General features: G+C 37.8%; 1 protein-coding gene and 1 non-coding gene across 2 annotated transcripts in view; one reads left to right on the top strand and one right to left on the bottom strand.

The window, feature by feature from the left end:
• Positions 1–24,104, bottom strand: part of LOC149620758 (uncharacterized) — a 53,797-nt gene that overhangs the window by 8,612 nt on the left and 21,081 nt on the right. The gene's annotated exons all lie outside the window — the stretch shown is intronic.
• On the top strand, positions 5,995–6,067 carry TRNAV-UAC (transfer RNA valine (anticodon UAC)). Its single transcript has one exon. It is a non-coding gene; the product is annotated as a tRNA-Val (tRNA).

Below are 24,104 nucleotides of genomic sequence, written 5' to 3'. Positions count from 1 at the left end.
AATTCATAGAAAATTTCTCCGATTTAGCTTTACCCCTGACTAATTTGACCACGGCAGTGACCTCGACGAAATTGAAATGGACCCCCGAGTGTGAAACCAGTTTTCACTCTCTAAAATCCAAACTCATTGCAACCCCTATTCTTAGTTACCCTAACTATGAACTCCCGTTCTTTCTAAGAACTGACGCGAGCGTCGTAGGGTTAGGCGCGATTCTGTACCAGGTGGACAATAACAATAAAGAAAGGGTTATCTCCTTTGCAAGCAAAAGCTCAAAGACGCGGAAACCCGTTACCACGCCACCGAGCGGGAATTGTTAGCGGTAATTTTGAGCGTAAACAAATATCGTCACTACCTAGATTGCGTTCCCTTCACCCTCATAACGGACAATAGCGCCTTACAATGGCTTTCAAAAATGAAGAACGTGCAGCCAAATTGACACGCTGGGCCGTAGAGCTCCAGGAGTTCAATTTCAAGATAGAACATCGGAAGGGCAAAGACAACGTCGTAGCCGACGCTCTGTCCCGAAGTCCGATTGATTCTGACGATAATGAATTAACCGAGTCCACGCGATTCGAGGAAATTTGTACCCCTACGTTAGGACGCGACCCAGCTACCCCTAACATCGACGCAATCAGTGCAACAGTCACTAAGGACAATGAATTAGATTCCATTAGGGAAATTGGTATCCTAGCTAAAGCCCAAAATCAGGACCCTACTGTAAAGACCCTTAAGGATTACGTTTCGACTGGCAAACTCCCGCCAAATTCAAAAGTCGCGCGTAAAATCAAGCGCAAAGGTCAACACTATTGTGTTACTACAGACGTTCTCTATCGCCTGGTAGAAACTCGCCATTGCAGGCATGAAGCCAATCTTATAAACCCCATCGCGTGGCGCCCAGTAATTCCGGTCTCCTTGAGAACCAGCGTATTACGCGAGCTGCACGACCACCCGACGGCGAGTCATTTTTGTGTCCAAAGGACACTCTGGCGTTTAAAAAGTACGGCTTATTGGGACACGATGGGTACCGACTGTGCGCGTTACATTAGTTCATGTGATGTCTGTCAGAAACTAAAAAGCGACAATCAAAAACCAGCGCGCCTACTCAATACCATTAAGCCTACTGAACCATGGGAAGTAATCTCAGCCGATTTGATGGGACCCTTTCCCTTAAGTCCTCGAAAAAATACCTACCTCCTCGTTGTGGTAGATAATTTTTCAAAATATGTCGAACGCTTTCCCCTCCGAGCTTCAACTTCCGCCGCGATAGCAAAACGCCTCACGGAAGAGGTTTTTCCACGTTACAGCGTGCCTCGCGCACTCATTGTAGACAATGGCTCTAATCTCAATTCGGACTACTTTCTCGAAGTTTGTTACGATTGGGGGGAAAAAGTCCGAAATACCACCACCTACTACGCTCAAGCAAACGCCACGGAACGCGAAAACAGAACAATCAAACCAATGATCGCCTCTTACGTGGAAGGTCACCACGAAAAGTGGGACGAACAGCTCCCTAACCTAGCACTGGCGATGCGCTCCGCGGTTAATTACTCTACGGGGTATAGCCCCTACTTTATTCTCACAGGCCGCGAGATGAAATTGCCTTTACAAAAGGTACTAGCAAAAACGGATTTATGTGAGAAGAACGTTGAAGGTAGCAAATTCACTACCCATCCTCGCATACTTTGTTGAGAAACGTCGTCTGCTTATATTTTGACTCCACCCACAAATCCTGTATATCTCTATTATCGTGGTTAAATATACAAAGAAAGAAAAACTAGATGCTTAAAAAAGAAACATCAATTATTCATATACTTAACTTTAAAACTTAATTCCACTAAATCGGGAGTTATATAGCATTGTTGTCCACTTTGCTTTTTTACCACTGGCGCAATTTCGGAAAAAAATATTTAACCACGAAAATAGAGATAAGAATGACATTTTCGATCTCTAGAAGTCGCTATATACAGAATTTGTGGGTGGAGTCAAAATATAAGCAGACGAAGTTTCTCAATAAAGTATGCGAGGATGGTACCAGAGGCTAAAGCTATGATCCCACGTTCTTAATACATAAATCCGTTATTGGTACTAGCTAGGGTGGGTCAGGTAGATGATAGCTCCACAGCCTCTTATGTCAATAGAATAACGGAGCACAATAAGATTATCCAGGAGAATGTCCTGGCTGCCAGGGAACTGGCTCACGAAAAACAAAAGGCCTATAACGTCAAGTCACATCGTCATGTAGAATACGTCATTGGTCAACAAGTGCTGGTAAAAGCCCACACATTGTCCAACAAAAGCGCTCGTATCACTAAGAAAATGGCACACCGATATCACGGCCCATTCGAAATTGAAAGTAAATTATCGGATGTAAATTACGTCGTAATAAAACGGCGAGGTACCAAAGTCATCCCCAAAGGTACTCACCATGTTCAGAATCTTAAGCCTTACCAGTGTCGTGATTCCCCCTCAGAACCCAGCAAAGCAAAAACTTTGGTTAGGCATAGACGGGACAGCGACACTAGCGATGTAGATTGCATTGCGACCACAAAACCAAAACGAAACACTAAACCTATCTCTCGATATCCGGCTTTGGTTTCAATAACTCACGATCAAAATCTTGCTAAGTTTCCCTAGTATTGTATAAAATTAACTTTTTACCTCTCCGTGTGACGTAGTCCAGGAGAGGTTCTGTAACGGCCGTGTCTGTCTGTCTGTGTGTTTTTTAAGAAAGCGGGCAAGAGGGGTACACTTCACTTTAAACGTCAATATTAGCAAAGTTTGAGAAGATAATAGGTATAACTTTATTTTAAACGATTTAACTATTATTAATGTTAATTATTGAAGATTAAAATAATTATATTTATTTAAATATTAAAGATAAACCTCTCGTGCAAAGAGAGAGATTATCATTACCTCCTATATCTACCAAGGCCCGTGCATGCAATATATTTCCTTCATTGCCTCCTATATCTATCAAGGCCTGAGCATTGTGATATATTTCATTCATTGCCTCCTATATCTTTCAAGGCCCGTGCATTGCGATATATTTTTCAAAACAGCAACAAAAATGGGAAGCTCCTCTCAGAAACATAATAATTTCTTTTCTCTGTATATGAAATGAAAATATGGATAATATTGCGCTCCTTTAATGGTATGAATCCTTGCCTGTCTATTAATATTTTACGTGGGAGTAATACGTTTTTAGCGAAGTCTAGAGAGGATAAACATCGGAAAAAAAATACTGCTTCCACTAATGGGTTGATACTCCTTGTTACTGTTGTATAGAGTAATCATGATAAAAGCTTAAAAAACTACGAGAGGACAGACCTTTTTTATCCTCTTGATTTATTCTTAATAAGAATACAAAACATTTATTTTGTATCAAAAAATATTTTTTGGTGCTAAGATTGCTTTAAAAAAATCCAAACGGTTAGGCATGATGATATTTTTCAAATCTAATGAGATAACGCCCACCTAGTTGAAAATTGCCCTTTTTTATCCGCGGAAGCCATTCTTAATGAGAATTTCGATGCTAGTAGGTTGTCAATTAAACTACCGGTATATTATTGTTGTTGGAAATTGGATATTAAGTCAAATTAAGTGGTTGTGAAGAGCCAGCAAGTTTTTGCCACTTCTTTTTGTGAGTATTTGATTTCTGTATGTAAAATGGAGGAAGATAATGTTGAGAGTAAGGATGAAATGCGGAAGCGCAACGCGCGGGAAAGGATGAGGGCAAAAAGGTCGACGTTTTCATTGGATACTTAAGTTTATATAATCTTCTCGACACGGAGAGGTTATATTATGGTTTTCCCAACTTGTTCCCAATGTTTTGTTCATTTAAGTTATAGTGATTGTTATTAATGAATTAGTAATTTGTTTTGTGTTAATGTAAATTTTTTACCTCTCCGAGTGACGTATGTCACGGAGAGGTTCTAATTTCGACGTGTCTGTCTGTCTGTCTGTTTGTTCCTTTGTTACACCCACGTGACCGCGTTCGCAGTTTGCAAATCGGAGCAAACGTGTATTCAATTTCCGTACCGCATTTACAGTCCCGGAAATTGTATTCGACTTACAGGCTATTACTCCATTGCCTGTTTAACAACTCTGTTCATTTGTCCACCCCACATGGACACCAGTCTGTACTTACTGGCTTCTAAACACCACCACCTTCTATTCTTTGTCCATCCCACATGAAAACCAGTCTGCACACCTGGCTTCTAACACCACCATCATCCTTAAGGTTAAGACATACGCGGCGATCGGCTAGGGTTACGAGAAACGTCTAGCCTTCCATTGACGGGGTCTTCCGCCAAGGTTCACGCATTGCGATGTTCTTATCCATAGCTGCGATTCGACACCCTTATATACTACCATAAGTTTATAAGATATGTTCCATAAGTATGTCACTACCCATACTTCGTAATGTTCGAGGCTTAATGAGAGCTAGTTCAAGAACGACGTGAGAATTGACTACACTCGGTTTTGCAGTCCATCCTCCTCTTTAGTCTGTACTAAGCCTTTGACAGTGCCTCACTAGGCGTCGCTTTACGAGAATCTATGACGTTTCACCTACGTCACTTCATGACAAGCTCTCATTAACGAGTGACACACTTATGGAACATATCTTATAAACTTATGATACTACCTATTTGAGTAAGGCGAAGCAAACGGCGTATGCTTCATTTCAAACGCCAATATTAGTCAAGGCTCTCAAGAATGTTTAATTGTTCTTTATCAAAACGATGTAACGTTCAATAAGGCGAACAAATAACGAAGAAAATATATTATAATAATTATATTTATTATATTTATTTTAGTATTTAAAGTAATCTTGTCTCTCAAAACAAAATTAATACGGAAAGGGTAAAATAGCAGTCTATGTGTTTGTCTGTGTGTGTCCGTCCGTTGTTACACTAGTGCTTCGCGTTAGCAGTTCGCCTTGTGTTGGTGTGGAAAGAAATTCTACAAAACCTTAATATTTGGTTTTCTCATAATGTAAAATTAATATATGGAAATATTTTTCGTAATTTTGACGCCTTTAGTAGTTTTGTAGCTTTAAAGCTCTGTTTCATTTTGATATCCCAGGAATATTTTTTATAATTATTATTTGAAATGGATGTTTATGTATTACTTAAGCTATACTACATCTGTTTATAGCACAATCCTTCCGTTATTGATAACAAGAAGAACGCTACTATGTCGGTCAAATGAACTTTTATGTTGCAATAGGCCTAGTGAACCGAAAAGTAAATGCTTGGGTTTGGTTTTCGTTTCTGTAATGCAGAGACATTAACGGTTCAGAGTGGGCCGAAAGCTAAATACACTTTTAAATAATCAAGCTTAGATTATACAATTGAATAAAGCATCATGGTGAAAATCTAGGCCGCGTTCAGCAGAGCTCAGCGCTGTTAGCAATGTTATACAGAAAGGGATTTTGTTTTTGAATTTTGACGTCACGGTGCTCAGCGCTGAGCCAGCGCGGTCACCAAAGAAAATAGTCGGGTTTTTGGATAATGTGACGTAAAACGCGTAGTTCTCAGCTTGGCGGTAAAAACATGGAGGTATTACAAATAGCTCTTGCTGATTCTGATGGGACTATACCTATTTAATTGGCGTGAAACCAGTTGATCACGCGAGAATTTTAAGAGACATGTTAGTCTTTCTAATTTTAATTATAAAAGTTGTTTTTATCTATCTATTCTACAGGGCCGGTTAAATCAAAATTCACATGCTTTTACCAATTTTCCTATGGAGATTAACATGGGGTTTTTCGTGATATTTAACCACCTCTAACTGAAAAACTAGAGCGAAGTTACTTTTCGGAATACTCTTAATTTAACAATTAAGTATTCAGGGTGTGCGATCGGCTAGTCTAATCAGAAACAATTAAGTCTAAGTATGTTAATTTTAGTTAATTACAGAAGTACTTGTTTCGACCATCGTGATTGGACATAATAATAATGCTAGAGCTCTTCGAAAACTCAAAATAACCAAGTATCTATGGTGTAGTGGTTATCACGTCCGCTTTACACTCGGAAGGCCCCAGGTTCGAGCCCTGGTAGATACATGACTTGACTATCGTTATTGGACACAATAATAAGCTAGATCTCTTCGAAAACTCAGAATAACCAAGTATTCATTGTGTAGTGGTTATCACGTCCGCTTTACACGCGGAAGGTCCCGGGTTCGAGCCCTGGTAGATACATGTTTTGACCATCGTGATTGGACATAATAATAAGCTAGATCTCTTAGGAATCTCAGTATTACCAGGTATGTGTAGTGTAGTGGTTATCTCGTCCGCCTAACACGCGGAAGGTGCAACGTTTGGGCCCTGCTAGATACATGTTTTGACCATCGTAATGGACATAATAATAAGCGGTAAAGAAAACATAATTACTCAAAATTTAATTACATTAAGACTGAAGCGACAGATATTATATAAAAACGTCTTGGTTTGGACCAAGGCCGAAAAAACAAACGATATGTGTGAGGTTTATCAATTGACTGAAATTTCAGATGTTGAAATTTTTTCTAGTTATTTTTATACACTCAATCCTTAATCAATATTTAATTCAATCAACTGATTTTACTGTTAATCGACCTAGTCCCTCTAAATTAATTGAAAAAATTACATATCTACGCTTTTTCAAGAACAATTACATTTTCCGAAAACATTTTATCATAAAATTAATTATTTTGAAGGGATTTCGTGTCGATACTCACTAACTTGTGAGCATCTTGACCGACATAGTTTTAATTGTTGCTGGCTTGACAAATTTTCAAGTTTGCACCAAAAGAAGTTTAAATCTGTTTTAAGTCTGTCGTTTAGAGTGAATGTCGTCTACTTAAGACAAAGCAACAAAGTTTATCCTGTGTGGTAAAGGGTAAAGATCACATAAACAGAAATACTTCTCAGACTTGTTATATTCATTTCCCGCGGAAATAATATGGTTAAAAAAATCATTCATTACTAGTTATGCCAAGAAGGTCACATTTAACTCCGACACCCCCTCCCTTCCTCTATTTTCCCAATATATGGCATTTTATAATCACCAGTGGTTTCAGTGTATGGGTCATCTGAGCCGTCGCAACACACTCAGCCAATATTACCATAGACTGAGTTATGACCAAGAAATTCTTAAGTACGGAAAAGGAAGTTCCAGTGCAACTTTACCATCAAAGAGGCGACAATAGAAATGTAGCATTTCGATATACGAAATTAAATGTATAAATTCGCGCAACACCCTTGTTTGGCATCCACGATCAAATATTTACATTTTCCATTCGAGTTATGCCAAAGTTCGCTTGCTTGTTTTAGACATCCAGTAGAACATTTCAAATATTCAATACTGTATCCTCAACATGATAAATTAATTTCACGATAGAATGTTTTCGGAAAATGTAATTGTTCTTGAAAAAGCGTAGATATGTAATTTTTTAAATTAATTTAGAGGGACTAGGTCGATTAACAGTAAAATCAGTTGATTGAATTAAATATTGATTAAGGATTGAGTGTATAAAAATAACTAGAAAAAATTTCAATATCTGAAACTTCAGTCAATTGATAAACCTCACACATATCGTTTGTTTTTTCGGCCTTGGTCCAAACCAAGACGTTTTTATATAATATAAATATGTTATCATACAATTTTTGTTAAGCCTTGGTTTATTGCACTAGCGTAATTTTTAAAACACCGATGACCGGAGAAAAGCGTTCAGCAAAGCTATGACGACAGAGCTCACCGGTTAACGTTTTCCAAAATCCGCTGTCTTTTTTGGCGAGCTCTGCTGAAGGCAGCGCAGATCAGTGAAAGGTCTGATCGTTATTGGGTTCTAGCTTCGTGTTTTCATGCGTTATATGGTGCGCAATTACTTTCAGTGCGTGTAGCCACAAATAAGATTTGGTGTTATGTAACGTTAACAGTCATGTTGACAAATTAAGAAAATCGTCGAGGTGAAACGAGGATAGTGTTTACACGGCAACCCTGTTGTGATCTGGCTTTGAACATAGAGGGTATACAGTTGAATAGTAGAAAATGGGGCATTTACAAACACGTAAAGGTAATATCCCTCTAAAGTTTTATCTCTTTATTTCCCGTTTTTTTCCCATCGGATGATTTTAATGTGTACAAGTATATCCTTATTGGATGTAAAAAGTTGTCTGATTTACAGTATATTCGCTATGCTTTGTATACTTCTTTAATATTTCATAAAATTAACTTCAGCATTTGTTCATTAAAAAGAAACATTTCCATATATGGGTAATCTTGTCTCAAGAGGTAATATTTTGGTTTTCCCAACTTGTTTATCGTATGCTCTTAAGGCGTACCAAATCCGATTGTACTAATATTCTTATAATGGGTTCCTAAAAATGTATATCGGCACCCTTAGCCGGGGGGGAGATAAAACACCGGATTTAGGCAACTGTCCTACCCCCAAATAATAACTATCCTTCCCCTCGAAGAAAACCCGCTTTCTATTTTCGAAGCAGTGAGCGAAAATAGAAAAACCCAAAGACCACGCGGATACCTGTGGACACCTGCAAATCCGCTACCCAAGACCCACAAAGGGTTGTTTTTGTAAAATCTTCTCGGGGTGGAAAGAATAAGAGACCCGAGAAGATGAGATTTGTTTGGAACCATAGAGACTATAAACCCCAAGGAGTGGAAGGAATGCCTCAACTTGTTGCCCCTTACTCCCGGTTTTTCCTGGTACAAGGCGACTTCCGCTAAGCAAAATTAAACGGGCCGGAAGCTCTCATGTACCAATTTAGGAGCAACATCATTATTTGCGCTTGTAGAGCGGGGGACCTGCCACTCCTTGGGGTTTATAGTCTCTATGTTGGAACGAGCAAAGGAGAGGTTGACTCCCTTTAGCTCTATCTCTATAATGTAAACCAATATCATTTCTGAATTAAACTTTAACTTTTTATTTTATTAAACTTAAGAAAAGTTATGTTATTTTGTACGCGCGATCGCTATACGTCCCCAAACGTTTCACGCACCTAAAGCCGCGCTACATTCTACAGCCCCGATAGCAACACTTTTTGTAATTAACCATCTCTACGTTGTCTACGATCACTTTTTTCTGCTAAGCCTCGGCCTATCGTGTTAGAATTTTAGAAACACAAAAATGTGCGATTCCGGTAGAAGGAGGTGGCTTGCGCGCCAATGTTGCGCAGAGCTGTAATCGTGTTACAGCTAATGCCGAGAGGAGAGGAGAGTTTTCCCATGTGACCCTACATTTCGCGTAGCCGTCTGCCTATTCACCTCACCATTCCATACACTTCTTCTTCCATGGTTCAGTGACGTCTGACGTCACTCTGATGTAGCGCTCGGATAAAATGACATCGGTAGCGGTAACGGCTTTTTCGGATTTCCAGTTACTGAACGTAGTCTCAGTATTTTGTCACTGTCTTATATAATCAAATGGACTATTTTATCACAGGACGCCCCCATAATAGCGGTCACAAGCGTGTTTCCCTAAATAGAGGTATGTCTAAAACGCAGTTTACCCGTTACAATAAACAAGGTAACCTCGATACAGCAGTTTCCTAACGAACAATACAGCTAAGATGTAAAAAGCGGTAGTTGTTTATGATGGTCTTTGTTGGGTTATTTGAACTGAAATAGTACTAGGTCAATAAAGGTTACGGAGGGTTATTTGAATTATGAACCCTAATTTGATTAGGTTAGGTTGTATTTGGTTATTTAAACCCGATTTGATTTAGGTCAGGTTAGGCTAGGTTATTTTATTTGGCTGTACCTTGTATCAGCAGTTCCCGAAATAGCAACTGCGATTCCATACGAAAAGAGGCTTTGTTCAACACCTATTTTACTTCACTTTCCACCGCTGTGCCGCGCAGTATCTTCTCATTGCGCAGAATTCCATTAGACCGAATCCCGCCAATATTTAAAATGAATTTAGCCTTACCGCGGGTTTGGTATTGTGGAATAGTTCTGGGAGAGCTAGGGTTTTTATATCTCACCATGGAAGAAAAAGGGTGTATGGAATGGTCCTATAGGTGTTAAAGAGAGCGCGTTGAAAAATCGTAACTTCCCCCTTTTCATCCCCTCCTTCCCGAGTTTATCACCAACGTTGAAAGCTTCTGCGCAGTAGTAGAGGCGGTAGAGAGCGGATCTAAACAGTGTATCCCTCTCTCTGTACGGTATTAAGGAGGTAGCTTGCTCGCCAATATTGCGCAGAGCAGTAATCGAGTTACAGCTAGTGCCGAGAGGAGAGGAGAGTTTTCCCACGTGACCCTACATTTCGCGTAGCCGTCTGCCTATTCACCTCACCATTCCATTACACCCTTCTTCTTCCATGATCTCACGGACTCCTTACGAACCGACTGAAAAATCCGTAAATAGTGATCTTAAGTTTGTTTTAAAAGGATTTCACGAGGATTAATATTAACAATAAATTTTACTATTTTATAGCACAATTCAACGATGACAATTACAGTTTAAAATCTTTCTCTTTTGGAGCGTCCGCGACAATTCGACAAATATTTCTTAAGTTTAAAATTGACCATTTGGGTCTGAGCTCTAGTTGAAAAGTGATTTAATTTTGGTTTACTATTCGAATCGTAAGGTGTTTTGAGTTTTTTACGATTAACTATAGATAAGGAGCCGCGGGTACAGTTAGACGAAATGACGTAGTCTATAGTCTTACAAAATTTTCATGAGGTTAAAAAGTTATTTCGTTCATACTGTTTTTAAATAGTTCCAATAAAACATAAGTTTTTTACAGATTAACTTGGATTGGTTTTCATAAAATTTGATTAAAGTCTAAAAATATTCAACAGGTATTTACAATTTGTCGAATTAAGCGACCCCAAAAATGCTATGTAGTTTAATTTCTATTAATGTCGTTTTTTAATGAAAGAGTTTTAAATAAATTTTTACTGCCTTAGGATAGGGTAGGGCAGGTAGGTTAGGTTAGGGTAGGTTAGGTTAGGGTAGGTAGGTTAGGGTGTGGTAGATAGGTTAGGGTTGGGTAGGGTAGGGTAGGTTAGGGTAGGTAAGGTTAGATTTGGTTTGGTTAGGAGGACGTCTCTTCCTCTTTGGAGCGGCTGTGTATAATTCAAGTACAGTAAAACGGCTGCCTTAAAGGGATAGAATCAATGTTTTCCGACTAGTACAAGATGAGGGCAGTTTTAGGTAAAAAAATGTGCCTAAAATTATGTGTGCCAAAAAAAATTCGAATTAAAACGTTTAAAATTAAGAAAAGTACGTTAGATATTTTGAAACTCAAACTAACCGCGAAATATCGCCCAACTTGTTTTTCACACAATGACGTTGCAAATGTCTCTTGATTCATTGGTTGTTTGGAAATAGGAGAATGAATGGAGCTCTAGACCACTGTATAGTAGCTTTTCACCGTCACTATCACTGGGGTAGCGGCGCATATTTGAGAGGACCTTTGTAAACACAATTCTGATTTTTCATGTTTATTATCCCTTGTTCTCTTAACTCTCGGTTACGTTGTAGAGTAAGGATGATAGAGATTTGTCAAAATTGTTACAGGTAATGTCCAAAACACCACATTTTTTCGCTATTTTGGCAAAGGCTTAGCTTCCATGTATAATAATGGTATGGCCATATTTTAGCCTAATGGCCCTAATCTAAGCTTTAACATATTTTTAATTGTAATTAAACATTGTAAAACTATTACTTTGAACACCAAAATTACAGTGAAACTATTTACATTCCTTTATAACTTTCAAAGCATCCCCGTATCGAAATGAGTTATATTAATCTTGAAGGAGAGAGTAATGGAGTGGAAACCCCCATACCTTAAGCGTTGCCTTTGTACCCCCAACTACGGCACCATAGTCCTCCCATCTTCCCCAGCAGTTAGGTAGGGTCGTGCCGGACGAAATTGTAAAGGACGCTCCCTCTATCTCAAAATTAGAAGCTAGTTCTCATTCAAAAAAAATGGCGCTACGCGGCAGCACTTAGCAATCGCCTACGGAAGGGTAGGGGCGTGCGCGAGGTACACTGGGAGAGATATGGTGCCGCAGGTCGCCCATCATCATTTCCAATCCATCTGACTCCCTTATCCCTGTATTAATTTGGCGAAAATGCAGAATAGTATGAAAACTACTTTTAGGAGTAAATCTACTGTACCTCCGAGCGAGAGGAAAGTCGCGGGAGTAATTTAGTTATTTCGCTCGTGTTTTTGCAAACGCCTGTAGAGGGGGCAGTGATCGGAGCGGCGCCGAAAACCAATACTTTTAAAAATTAATTAAAAATAGTTAAGTTATTAAAACTATCAATATCTATATATTTTTGAAAACATAATTTTAGGTTCTATCTGATTTTAAAAAAATGAAAGCTTTTCATTAAAAGTCAAAAGATTGATTCTATCCCTTTAAAGTATTTTCATGATGAATATAACATAGAAAAATAAATCAATATTAGCAATTTGTTTTGTTATGTCATATTTTGCTGATTTATTACTATTTTTATCTTATAATCCTTAGTTTTAAAATAATAATTTACAAAATGTTTGGATCTAGTGTTCATTTTCCGTTTCAAGTTAAAATAATTTTTGCTAGCAAAGATGAAATCTTGCCGTTCCCGGGGTTTTATTTATTTAAATTCCATAGGGAAAAAAGCCGAAGAGCGGTTTTTCGGTGCAATGGATTGTCCCATTGAACAGAATCGTAAATCCGCCAAAGTGCGGGTTTTTAGGTGCAATGGGATTGTCCCATTGGACAGAATCGTAAATCCGCCAAAGTGCGGTTTTTTCGGTCGAATGCGATTGAGTTCGGCTGATAGGGGTTCAGCGCAATGCTACAGAAGCGTGGCACGCTGCTCCAAAAGCTCGTTCTCAGTCGTGGCCAAGGTTTTAGAATTTTTTCTCTCTATTCACGCGAACTCCGTTGGGAACGCAAAGAAGCTCATCGTCACAACTTTCATAACTAGAGGCTATGGCAAAATGCCTCTACATAGTTTACAGCCTACTAGAATTCATACCATTTTCACAAGGAGGCCCGGCTTCAGACACAATTAGTGAGTCAGGCCTCCGGGTGTAACACCTGAAGCATGGCCTTGTGTAAACAGCTGAACGAAAAAAAATAGAGTTAAATAACAATAAGCACCTCTTTTGAGCGGCGGCACCCGCTTGAGTGGTGCCTTTCAAGATCCGATAAGCTAATAGCCTGAGTTGTTTTCCCTCAGTAGTACTGGATTTTGTAATTGAAACCAGTTCGGTTCGGTTCATATTATTCTCGATTCTACTTGAAATCCTTGTACTACAAAGTTTTAATTTTAGTATATTTAGTTGTCTGCTACAAGTCCTTGTTGTTATCAACAACGCAGTTAAAGCTTAGCACCTTTTATATTGTTATTGAAGTTGGTAATTATTAGTTTCAAAATAGAGGCTTAGCCTCGGACACACCGGCGTACAGCTCTGCACGTCATACGAGTATATTATAATACTACAAGAAGAGTCGTGACCTGTCTGCTTCATCCAGAAAAAATACTTTAAACTTTCTTTCCTTATGCCTGATCGGAAAACGTTGAAAAACATCTGGCAAGTGGCAACACGCTGTTTTTGACTTTTTGACGGCCGACTAGTCATAGCGTTATTAGTATAAAATAAGTTTGCTCACATATTCTGACCAATTTTGAAGGACCACACTTTTGAGCCTCTCGAGACGGTGTATTACGGTAAAAACTACTGATAGGCGAATATTTTTTTGTCATGTTGGTTATTTTTACCTCTCCGTGTGACGTAGTCCAGGAGAGGTTCTGTAACGGCCGTGTCTGTGTGTCTGTCTGTGTGTCTGTGTGTCTGTCTGTTGTTACACCCACGTGACCGCGTTCGCAGTTTGCGTATCGGAGCAAACGTGTTCGCCATTTCCTAACTGCTTTCACAGTCACGGAAATGGCTCCTCTACTTGAGTTCTCACACCACCATCTTCTGGTCTTTGTCCATCCCACATGGACACCAGTCTGTTCTTACTGGCTTCTAACACCGCCATCTTCTGGTCTTCGTCCATTCCACGTGGACACCAGTCTGTACATACTGGCTTCTAATCACCACCATCTTCTGTTCTTTGTCAATCCCACATTGACACCCGTATGCACTTACACTGCCTACTAACACCACCATCCACTGGTCTTCCGTCTATTCCACATAGACACCAATCTGTATCATTGGCTTCTACTCCATTATCATCGTTTGGTTTTAGGATATACGCGGCGATCAGCTAGGGTTACGAGAAACGTCTAGCCGCTCCCTAAGGTAGGATCGCTACCAAAGGTTTTCGCATTTGCGGTTTTTCCTTACTATTATAATGGAACCCCAAAATTTGAAGAAAGCGGGAAGAGGGGTACCCTTCACTTTAAACGTCAATATTAGCAAAGTTTGAGAAGATAATAGGTATAACTTTATTTTAAACGATTTAACTATTATTAATGTTAATTATTGAAGATTAAAATAATTAAAAATAATTATATTTATTTAAATATTAAAGATAAACCTCTCGTGCAAAGAGAGAGATTATCATTGCCTCCTATATCTACCAAGGCCCGTGCATGCGATATATTTCCTTCATTGCCTCCTATATCTATCAAGGCCCGTGCATTGTGATATATTTCATTCATTGCATAAACATAAGCGAGATTGTTTTGGGAAAAAAATACTGCTTCCACTAATGGGTTTATACTCCTTGTTACTGTTGTATAGAGTAATCATGAGAAAAGCTTTAAAAATTACGAGAGGATAGACCTTTTTTATCCTCATTCAAAAATATTTTTGGTGCCAAGATTGCTTTAAAAAATCCAAACGGTTAGGCATTGGTAAAAAAGACAAATGATATTTTTCAAATCTAATGAGATAACGCCCACCTAGTTGAAAATTGCCGTTTTTTTACCGCGGGAGCCATTCTTAAACTACCGGTATATTATTGTTGTTGGAAATTGGATATTAAGTCAAATTAAGTGGTTGTAAAGAGCCAGCAGGTTTTTGCCACTTCTTTTTGTGAGTATTTGATTTTTAGCCATATCGTAGTATACGATAGGCTCTTAGTTTGACCCGTCGTCGTAGTAGTGGCCGGGGTTGTCGCTTCGTTATCGTCAGATTTTAGCTTAAAAGGAACTTTATATTACCACAACCCACCCATAGGGGTTACTGGGCTCGGTTAGAGATTTAATTATAATTAAAATTTTTTCAGGTCAGACCCGGGAATCGAACCCGGGTCTCTGACGTAGTAGACAAACGTTCTAACCACTAAACCATAGAGACTTGATAGAAACTCCGAGTTTTTTATTATTTATTTTTATCTCTAAAATGTCGGGGTGATATGGGGTGGGGTACCTCTTAATCTGTGGGGTCGGAAACTTTTGAATTTTTATCTGTGGGGTCAGATACTTATGAATTTGTATGTTTGGGGTTTTTATATTTATTTTCTTTTTATGTATGTGCTAATTAAATAGATAACGATTTTTCTACCGCGCTCCTCATGTGTTTCGTTCTCGTTCGGTAGCTATCGTCATCTATGTTATGTTTGACTGGAACGTTTTGGCGGTTAATTCAAATGTGGGTTTAGATAGAGCTAACATAGTGTTAAATGAGCGTTATGCGTTTGATCATTTTAGCATTGCTAAAGGTAATTCGAGGGGATAATCACTAAAATGCGTAATCACTATAACTAAACTTTCTCTTTCAAAAGTTTCTGGGCATAAGCCCTTGTTAGAAATTTATAAGATGCGATAAGTGTGCATCGGCATAAGTCTATGTTGTAAACTCATCGAGGGGATTATCACTAAAAACTATCTGTTCTTCGATTCGCCGGAATAATAGAATTACAGCATAAGTAAATTTATACGGTTATAATTTAATCACTGTTTAGAGTGGGGAATCGAGGGGCTATTCACTCTGATTTTATGCACGGTAAATCATTTAAGCATTGAAAAAGATAGCGCTATTCACTCATTAGGGTAAGGTATAGAGGGGTTATCCACTCATTAGGGTAGGGTATAGAGGGGCTATTCACTCGTACGATATGGCTACTATTACGAGCCCTTGGGCCGTCTTGTTATATGTAAAATGGAGGAAGATAATGTTGAGAGTAAGGATGAAATGCGGAAGCGCAAAGCGCGGGAAAGGATGAGGGCAAAAAGGTCGACGTTTTCATTGGATACTTAAGGTTATATAATCTTCTCGACACGGAGAGGTAATATTTTGGTTTTCCCGACTTGTTATATTTGAATTATTATCATCAGATAACTGTAACTGCACGCCGCGTTTACGATAACCGCTGTATAGGGAAATGCCTTAAAGGGTAAAGTACATTTTAGGGAAACCGCTATTTAGGGGCTTCCTGGCTATTTGAATCTAAATACTAATAGGTCAGTTTACGTTAGGTTATTTGAACCCCAATAGTATTAGGAAAGGTTGGTTTTGGTTATGCGAACGCAAAGAGTATTGGGTCTCAACTTGATAATAACAAGGCGACCCAAGGGCTTGTAATAGTAGCCACATCGTACCGTACTTAACAGGCGACGGCGTACAGAAAAAAATTTCAGTGAATAGCCCCTCGATGCGCTACCTTTAACTGTTGTAAAATTATTACTTAATTTTTTTTACTTCTGTTATACTTATAATAGTGTGACACGAACGGAAAACGTGAGTGAGTACCCCCACGATGCGCATCCTTTAACAGTGGTAAAACGATATACCAGAAAAACAAATTAAAATAACTACTGAAGATGCCCCAACAAAAAATTATAACTCTTAAATCCTTTACTTACGTTATAATTGTAATATCTGAGGCCCCAAGATAGTACCTTCTTTTAAAACTATTCTCGATTTTTGGAGAAATAGACGTAACTTCCAATAATAAACACCGCCTTAAAACCATTCTAAATATAACGTCGGTATATAATTCCTTTTGCTTCTTAAAAATTCCCCTGGATTTCTTTGAATTTTGCAATAGGGGAGCCGCGGAGCGGGACAAAAAGCGTGAAACCCTTATTGTCGACGGGTGACAGGAATTTTAAAGGGAGTACTAAACTGTCCATTTAAATTAAGGCAATACTATAATCCTCTCTCTCTCGCTTTAAATATATCGAGCAAACGTAAAACACAATTCTCAATGTTTAACTTAATAGTACAAATAAATCCAATTCTTAAACTTACTGTTATAATTCCCTTCCTTTTAAAATACACGAACGAAAAATGTCACCCCGCCACAATTCTCTCTTGAGCCCGAGAGCGGCCAATTCAAAACTATGAGCCTGCTCATTTTGAAAGGGTGCTCACTGTTATGAGACCGCGCTCAGCTTGGCTCAGCGCCTCATTCAGTGCCAACAGAAACTAGTATAACCAAGAAGGAATTTACTATAAAACGACCTAAAAGAGCGTCCGATGCTCGCGTGATAGTCGAAATTCCCCCCTCATGGGTGGGGGAGGATGAAAACGGAGGCGAGACATAATCTTACTATGTTTTTCACCATCTATCTCTTTTACCTTTTCGTTAAGCCTTGGTTTGGTTTTTGGAACTCACGAAATCATCAGTATAGTACACTTGATTCGATTTAGAAATAATTATAGAACGAACGATTTTCACGTAGAGACACATATTCAAAATCCATTAAGTTAGGTTCAAAACCTTTAACTTACTTATTAATGGCAATAAAAAACCATTCGCGATCCGCTTCAGCACCGCGAGCAACCTCCGCCTTCCATTTTCTGTTACCTTGCTCGAGATTTCTTTTCTCTAGTCGGAATGCGTCATTCGCGTCTATATGACCTATTTCCACGGGATGCAATGGGAAAGCGCAGAGCAACTTGTCCACTAACACCGGCGCAAGAGTAGACGCGTAAAATCTCGCAACTTATTTCTTCTTATAGTAAATTCCTTCTTGGTATAATTATAACTCATTGGTAGATGAAGTTTTGAAGTTTTTTAAATACAAAAGTAGTGCAAGTCATTTAATAGTAAATATATATTGTAGTTTTCATTTATCGCGAAAAATACCTGCAAAATTGTTCGTTTCAACATCTACACTGCTTGGAAGAAATATTCTCTGGAAATATGATACCAAGCTTGAGCTTACTAAACTGAATGCGCCCGAGCTCGAGGTGAGCCTTAAATTCTATCGATTTTGAGCCCGAGGTGAGCCGCGAAAGATATTAGAGAGAACTGGAGCTCTATCTTAGCCCATAAAATTTATGTAACTGAACCCGAGCTCGAGGTGAGCTCATTTATAATAACTAACTGATCTTGAGCACACACTGAGCTCTAAGGAAACGTTTCAATTTTGAGCTTCAGGTGACCTCGTTGTGAATTTCTATAAGTAACGTGAGCTGAGCTGAGCCCAAGCGATGGTGGACAGGTATGCCTGCAAGCGAGGCAATAGATCAAGCCCGATAGCAGATTTTTTTGAGCTGCAACACATCAAAACTCAGTGTTTAAATAATGTACGATACTATGCTATAAAAAGTATAACTGTGTTCAAGTGATATTTTTCATTATTTAGCTTAAAACGATCAATATAATTTATTTTGAAATTTTCGTAAATTACCATGAACGGTAATTTACGCGGTAAATTACGGCGTAATTTGCAATTTTCCTAAAAAACCCTGGTCAGTAAAGAGAAACATTGTGAGGGAGGAGTTCCAAGCTTTAGTTTTCTTTTTCTTGTTACATTTTTTTCCGTTGAATTAAATACATATCAAGAAACTTCTGGCATACTAGGGAATCGGGATTTAAAATATCGCAATTTTCCGGTTCTTCTTGATTTCAAAAGCTTTAACCTTTGTTTTTATTAGATCTAGATGTTTTGGTCATATTTTTCTAATTTTTCAATGCGATTGCAATATTTTTAAATGGAATGCATGACGTCGCTTTGAATGGACAAAATTTTAGAACCTCAATTCAAAATATGACTACCACGAATTTAAAGACGATAATTTATAATCTGGTATCGAATCTTCTCAGTCAGTATCGTATCCGAGTTCAAATCCCAACTCCGACCGGAAAAAATTCGAACTATAAGCCTCATGCTCGATGTGCCTAAAAATTACCCCTATAGGTCTATTTCGCTATAAATCAAATTACTTACTTAAATTCAATGCTTATTTACAATAAAAAAAGACCTGTGCAATACGTTTTCTTCTAGGTTATTATTGTTATTCTTTGAGATTGATTTTGGTATAAATTTAAGTCTTTAGATTTAGACTAGATTGAGTCTCTTTACAATTGAACCTTGATTTAGACAAGATTAAGTCAAGATAATGGAGTCTGCTCTGTTTTATACTGTAATAAGTCTTTAAAATTGAAATTTCTTATAGTCTTGATTAACACTTTATAACTGAGCATTGTTTCACGCTAGAGTGCATCCGTATAGGTGGAATTTGATTTGGACTAAATTAAGTTTTTAACATGGAGAACGGTTTAAGATTTTATTTAGTGCGTACGATACTCAACTGATTGGCTATCGTTCAGCTTTCTCTTAGATACGATGGGCAGAATTGCCATGTTTTAATTGATACTAAGGAGATATCGAAATAGCAGTAACGATGAAAGCGCATTTGCACTAAAGAACACGACATCATTGTTAGCACTGTATATTTAAGTGAGAGTCTGTTCCTCTATTAACACACCTACCATGATTTCAGTAATTTAGATCACCTACACAGACAATTTCCTGGTTTAACTAGCACTAATTTTACCTATCAGGCCACAACCGTGATGTATCTAAATTATAGCATAATGCAAAGCCCACAGGGAAATACGAAAAACAGTGGAAAAAAAGGTCAGAAGCTACTTGGAAAGTTGGGGCGGCGGTCCAAGGCCTCATGGGAATTTTGACCAAGGCTTAACAAAATCGATTAACGGAAATAATTTGATAAATTCTACATTTAAAGTGTTTTATATTAAGTTGAAACGAAAAATAGGAAAATGACTCCCAATTACCCACCTCTTTCTTCTAAAAGTAAATAAATGAGGTTTGAACCGAGCTTATCGACTATGGCTAACAGAGCGTTGTTTCAAGCTTATTTCCCTTCAATGGGCCATTTCAACCACAAGGAATCGACTAAACTCGCTCCAATTATAATGTGACAACTAAACGATAACAAAGGCCAGTTTGCATTGCGCTGACATTTTTTAGTAGAACATTGGAATGATTGGATCCATGGTAAAATATGGCAGATCGAGGTATGTCGTAAAAGTTATCAAAATAAATACTTTATAATTGGTGGTGAAAATCGCTAATCGCCAAGATAAATATTGTACCTTATATTTATACCTGTTTTGAAATCTAAAAACCGTAGAGTTATTTCGTATCGCCGGTAATAAAATGTTTATTTCTAGAAGCATTTTCCATGATATTTCTTCATAACACTGACTAATTTTATACTAATGAAAAGTTGACAACTATGTTAAGTAACTTCTCTTTATAAAATAAATTATTGGCAGGATCTTTTTGAATTTAAAAGGACACATTTGGAGCCCTGATTTTAGTTCAGTGGAAATTTTTTAAAACCGTTTAATGCATTGCATGAAAAGATACATCCAATTAAACAAACCATCATTATACATTGAAACAGGTATAAAGTCTTATCTAAACGAGTTACGCAAGTCCTTTTTAATTAAGAGGGGTTTAATTTTTGTTGATTCGTGTTCCGGATGTCACTAATCAAAGTTTAATTTTGCTTTTAATCAGATAAATGTTTGAGGTTCACAGCGGTGGTGTCTGTCAATGGATTTGTTAACCCACCACCTGTAAACATGTGGTAGTCATACCGCTGACAAATCTCTGATTCTCTCAAAATGTCTCTCAGACGCGCTACTCACTTCCGACTGTCTGATAGTTTCCAGAGATCAGAAGTCATTCAAGATATCTTTTGCTTGGAGTACTGAATAATATAATCGAGTTTTGGTGGTATCAACGTGCATTCCCGTCACGTTACGACTTTCCGTAGACGCAAACCCAAATTTCGAAGCTAAGTTGTATAATATATATTTATATATATAATATAATTAAAATGTTTTGCGAGGTACAAAACATGAAAAATAATGGAAAAGGAAAAATTTAAGACCGAGATTGAACGAAATCGGCCAAACAAGCGGACTTATTTTTTCGGGGTTTGAAATGCATATGTGAGCACAATTTTTTTTTTCTCGGTTCGGAAATCTTAGCCTACAGATAACTGTAGACACTGTTTTTAACCATATCGTATATAAATACGATGGGCTATTAGTTTCACGTAGTGTGTAGAAGAAGAGGATGACGATGGTGTTGATGATATATTTTTTTTTTTCAATGTTCTTTGCTGGAAAAGGTTTTTGATCAACGATTTTAGATTCATAATTTATTCTCATCTCCACCACCACCACCACCACCACCGGTAATCAAATCGGGTTCTTCGGATAGCCAGCCTGATACTATACAGCCTCGCCTGCAATTGCTTGTTTATTGAGAGTCGCTTATTTAAAAAGCCCGCCTCCAAGAGAGAACGAAAGGAGCGGTCCAGGCTTGATAAGTGAGGATTCTATAGACGCACGCTTTGGCAATTTTGTCCATAGATCTATTGGTTTCTTTTTAACTACAATGTATCGCTGTAACTAATGGTTTTACACGAGTGGTAGTAGCAATAATTAAACAAATTACTGAAATGAAGAAGTAGGTCGTTGGCGACATGTGATTCACGTTGCCTTGCACCCATTTGAAAAAATATTATTAATTAGATAATATGTTGTATTATTTAATCGAACTCTATTAAAAGAAAATAATTATATTACTATAGCGATATTAATTATTTTACTTTAAACGAGTATAGCCATTTAATTGTAATTTAACTCCTAATAAAACAACATAACTTGATGATTCTTAATCAAACCACTTAATCCGGACATCACCGCTAACCCCAGATTGTCCTACAATGTGCCACGTCAACTAAATTGAAAATTCGATAAAAGAAGTAGCTTTATTTAAAATGGAAAATCTTGGGTCACCTGCAAACCAACCACTCAGTCACAAGGGATCTTATGATTAAATATGCTGATTTAAACAGTAAAGGCGATAAGCGTGAAAGCGAAAAGAAGCTAATAGGAAAAAATAAATTTTCGCGAAAGTAAAAACCGGAAGTGAGATTAAAATTCCTCACTTCCAAAATGGATGCTTGAATCCGGTATCTATTTTTTATTCTATTGGATAGAATATCGATCCATAGAGGATTGTAACAAATGATATTGGTCTGGGCGTGGATTACTAAGCTCTCCGTCTACCTAATCCAAACAGAGCAAAATTGAATATAAGTAACTCACTGCTGGTGGAGTCCAACTTCATTCCATGGTGTTCCCTTTGATGGAATTAACAAAATTCCCTCAACGTATATAGTTCCTAAATGTATGGGGATATGTATATATAAGGATTTATTTTTCAGTTGAAGAATTGTAAATATACTATCCTAGAAATATTATATATATTAAAATTTTGGTTCATTTGTTAATAGTAGGTGGGTCTTTAAAATCTCATTAACTGGAGTGAAGCAGTCTAACCTTTCCATTGTCCAAAACTATAACTTGCCTTTATTTTTATTTCAGCTTCTTTTGGAAACTTTTTCGGGGATGTTTTTTACTAAAACCATGGTGTACTGCATCTTCATTTGTATTAGAACTGAGATGTGTCGTTTTTAGTCCGCGATTTTCTACAATGGCTATTTTCTAACCCCTCCATGCTGCTCTACTTCATGATGAATAAATAGGCTTTCCGTTTAGAAATATAAAATAAATTCCATGTGGCATAATACTCTTGGAGAAAATTCCATTGGAGGCAAGGAGGACTTAAATGCACTTATGACTACTTCAAAACATCCTCAGTGGTATTTAGGACAGAGTCCTGCCGGGCCACTCCGCGGATTTCGTTAAGTCTCCGGACTTAAATTTAACAACGCGCCGGTTACCTAAGAAACAGAAATTATTGCATTTTGACTGTTGTTAGCCACATCGTATGATGAACATCTACGATGTGGGTCTTAGTTTCACCTGCCCTGTTGTTGGCGGTGTCATTAGTGGCGTCGTGAAAGAGAACCGGTTTGGCAGTATATAGTTTTTCATTGGTCATTGAAGGGAGAGTGAATGGGAGAGAATTGAGGTGAGGTTATGTTTTCCTTTAAAATGGAAGGGGATTATAATGGTATGTTTAAGCATAGCATCTAATTGTACGAGTAAGGTTAAGCATTGTGAATTATGTTTTACGTTTGCTCGGTATATTTAAAGCGAGAGCGAGAGGATTATGTTATTGCCTTAATTTAAATGGGAGTTTTCCTACTCCCTTTAAAATTTCTGTCGCCCGTCGACAAAAAGGATTTCACGCTTTCAATTCCTCTCCCCTATTTCAATATTCAAAGTAATAGAGGGGAATTTTAAAAGCAAAAGCAAGTGTATTTATTAGAATGGCCTTAACTTAAGACCAATAATAAACACCGCCTTAAGACTCTTAAGGCGGTGTTTATTGTTGGAAGTTACGTCTATTTCTCCAGTAATCGAGAAAAATTGTAATTGCTAAGGAAAATATGTACTACCTTGTGGCCCCGGGATACTACAATTAAAACGCAAGTAAATTTATTGAAGTGATGAATACGGCCAATCATTCGGTAATATCCTATTGGATAGAATCCCGTTGGATCGAATTCAAATTTCTAAAATTATAGCCAAATTTAAAACAATTTATAGCCCAAAGAGCGGTTTTCTACTGAATGGGAATATTTAAATGGAAGAGCTTTCGACTGAATGGGATGGGTTTACACATATAAAATCATAGCGTTTTCCTTGAGTTGCCGGGCTCCAGTAGCGCAATGGATAAAGTGATTTGGATGATCGAAGAAGTTAAGCAGCATCGAGCGCCGTCAGTACTTGGGAGGGAGATCTCTTAATGGTAAGGTTAGATTACGTTAGGTATGGTTAGGTTAGGGTTAGACAATTTCCAAAAATGGAAGTTATTTACTGAAATTTATTGAAGAATGTTATTGGTGAACACATATTATTTGCTGCAGTATCAAGAAGTTTAATAAGAAAATCAATTTTATTTTTAGGTTAGGTTAGGTTAGGTTAGGTTAGGTTAGGTTTGGTCAGGTTA

This window comes from Phalangium opilio, unplaced genomic scaffold (assembly GCF_054372755.1).
Source record: "Phalangium opilio isolate 3A_F unplaced genomic scaffold, DU_Popi_V2 ptg000209l_1, whole genome shotgun sequence".
In the NCBI taxonomy this organism is placed as follows: domain Eukaryota; kingdom Metazoa; phylum Arthropoda; class Arachnida; order Opiliones; family Phalangiidae; genus Phalangium; species Phalangium opilio.
Note: the sequence above shows the minus strand (reverse complement) of the source record. Positions and strands in the feature narration are given on the sequence as shown.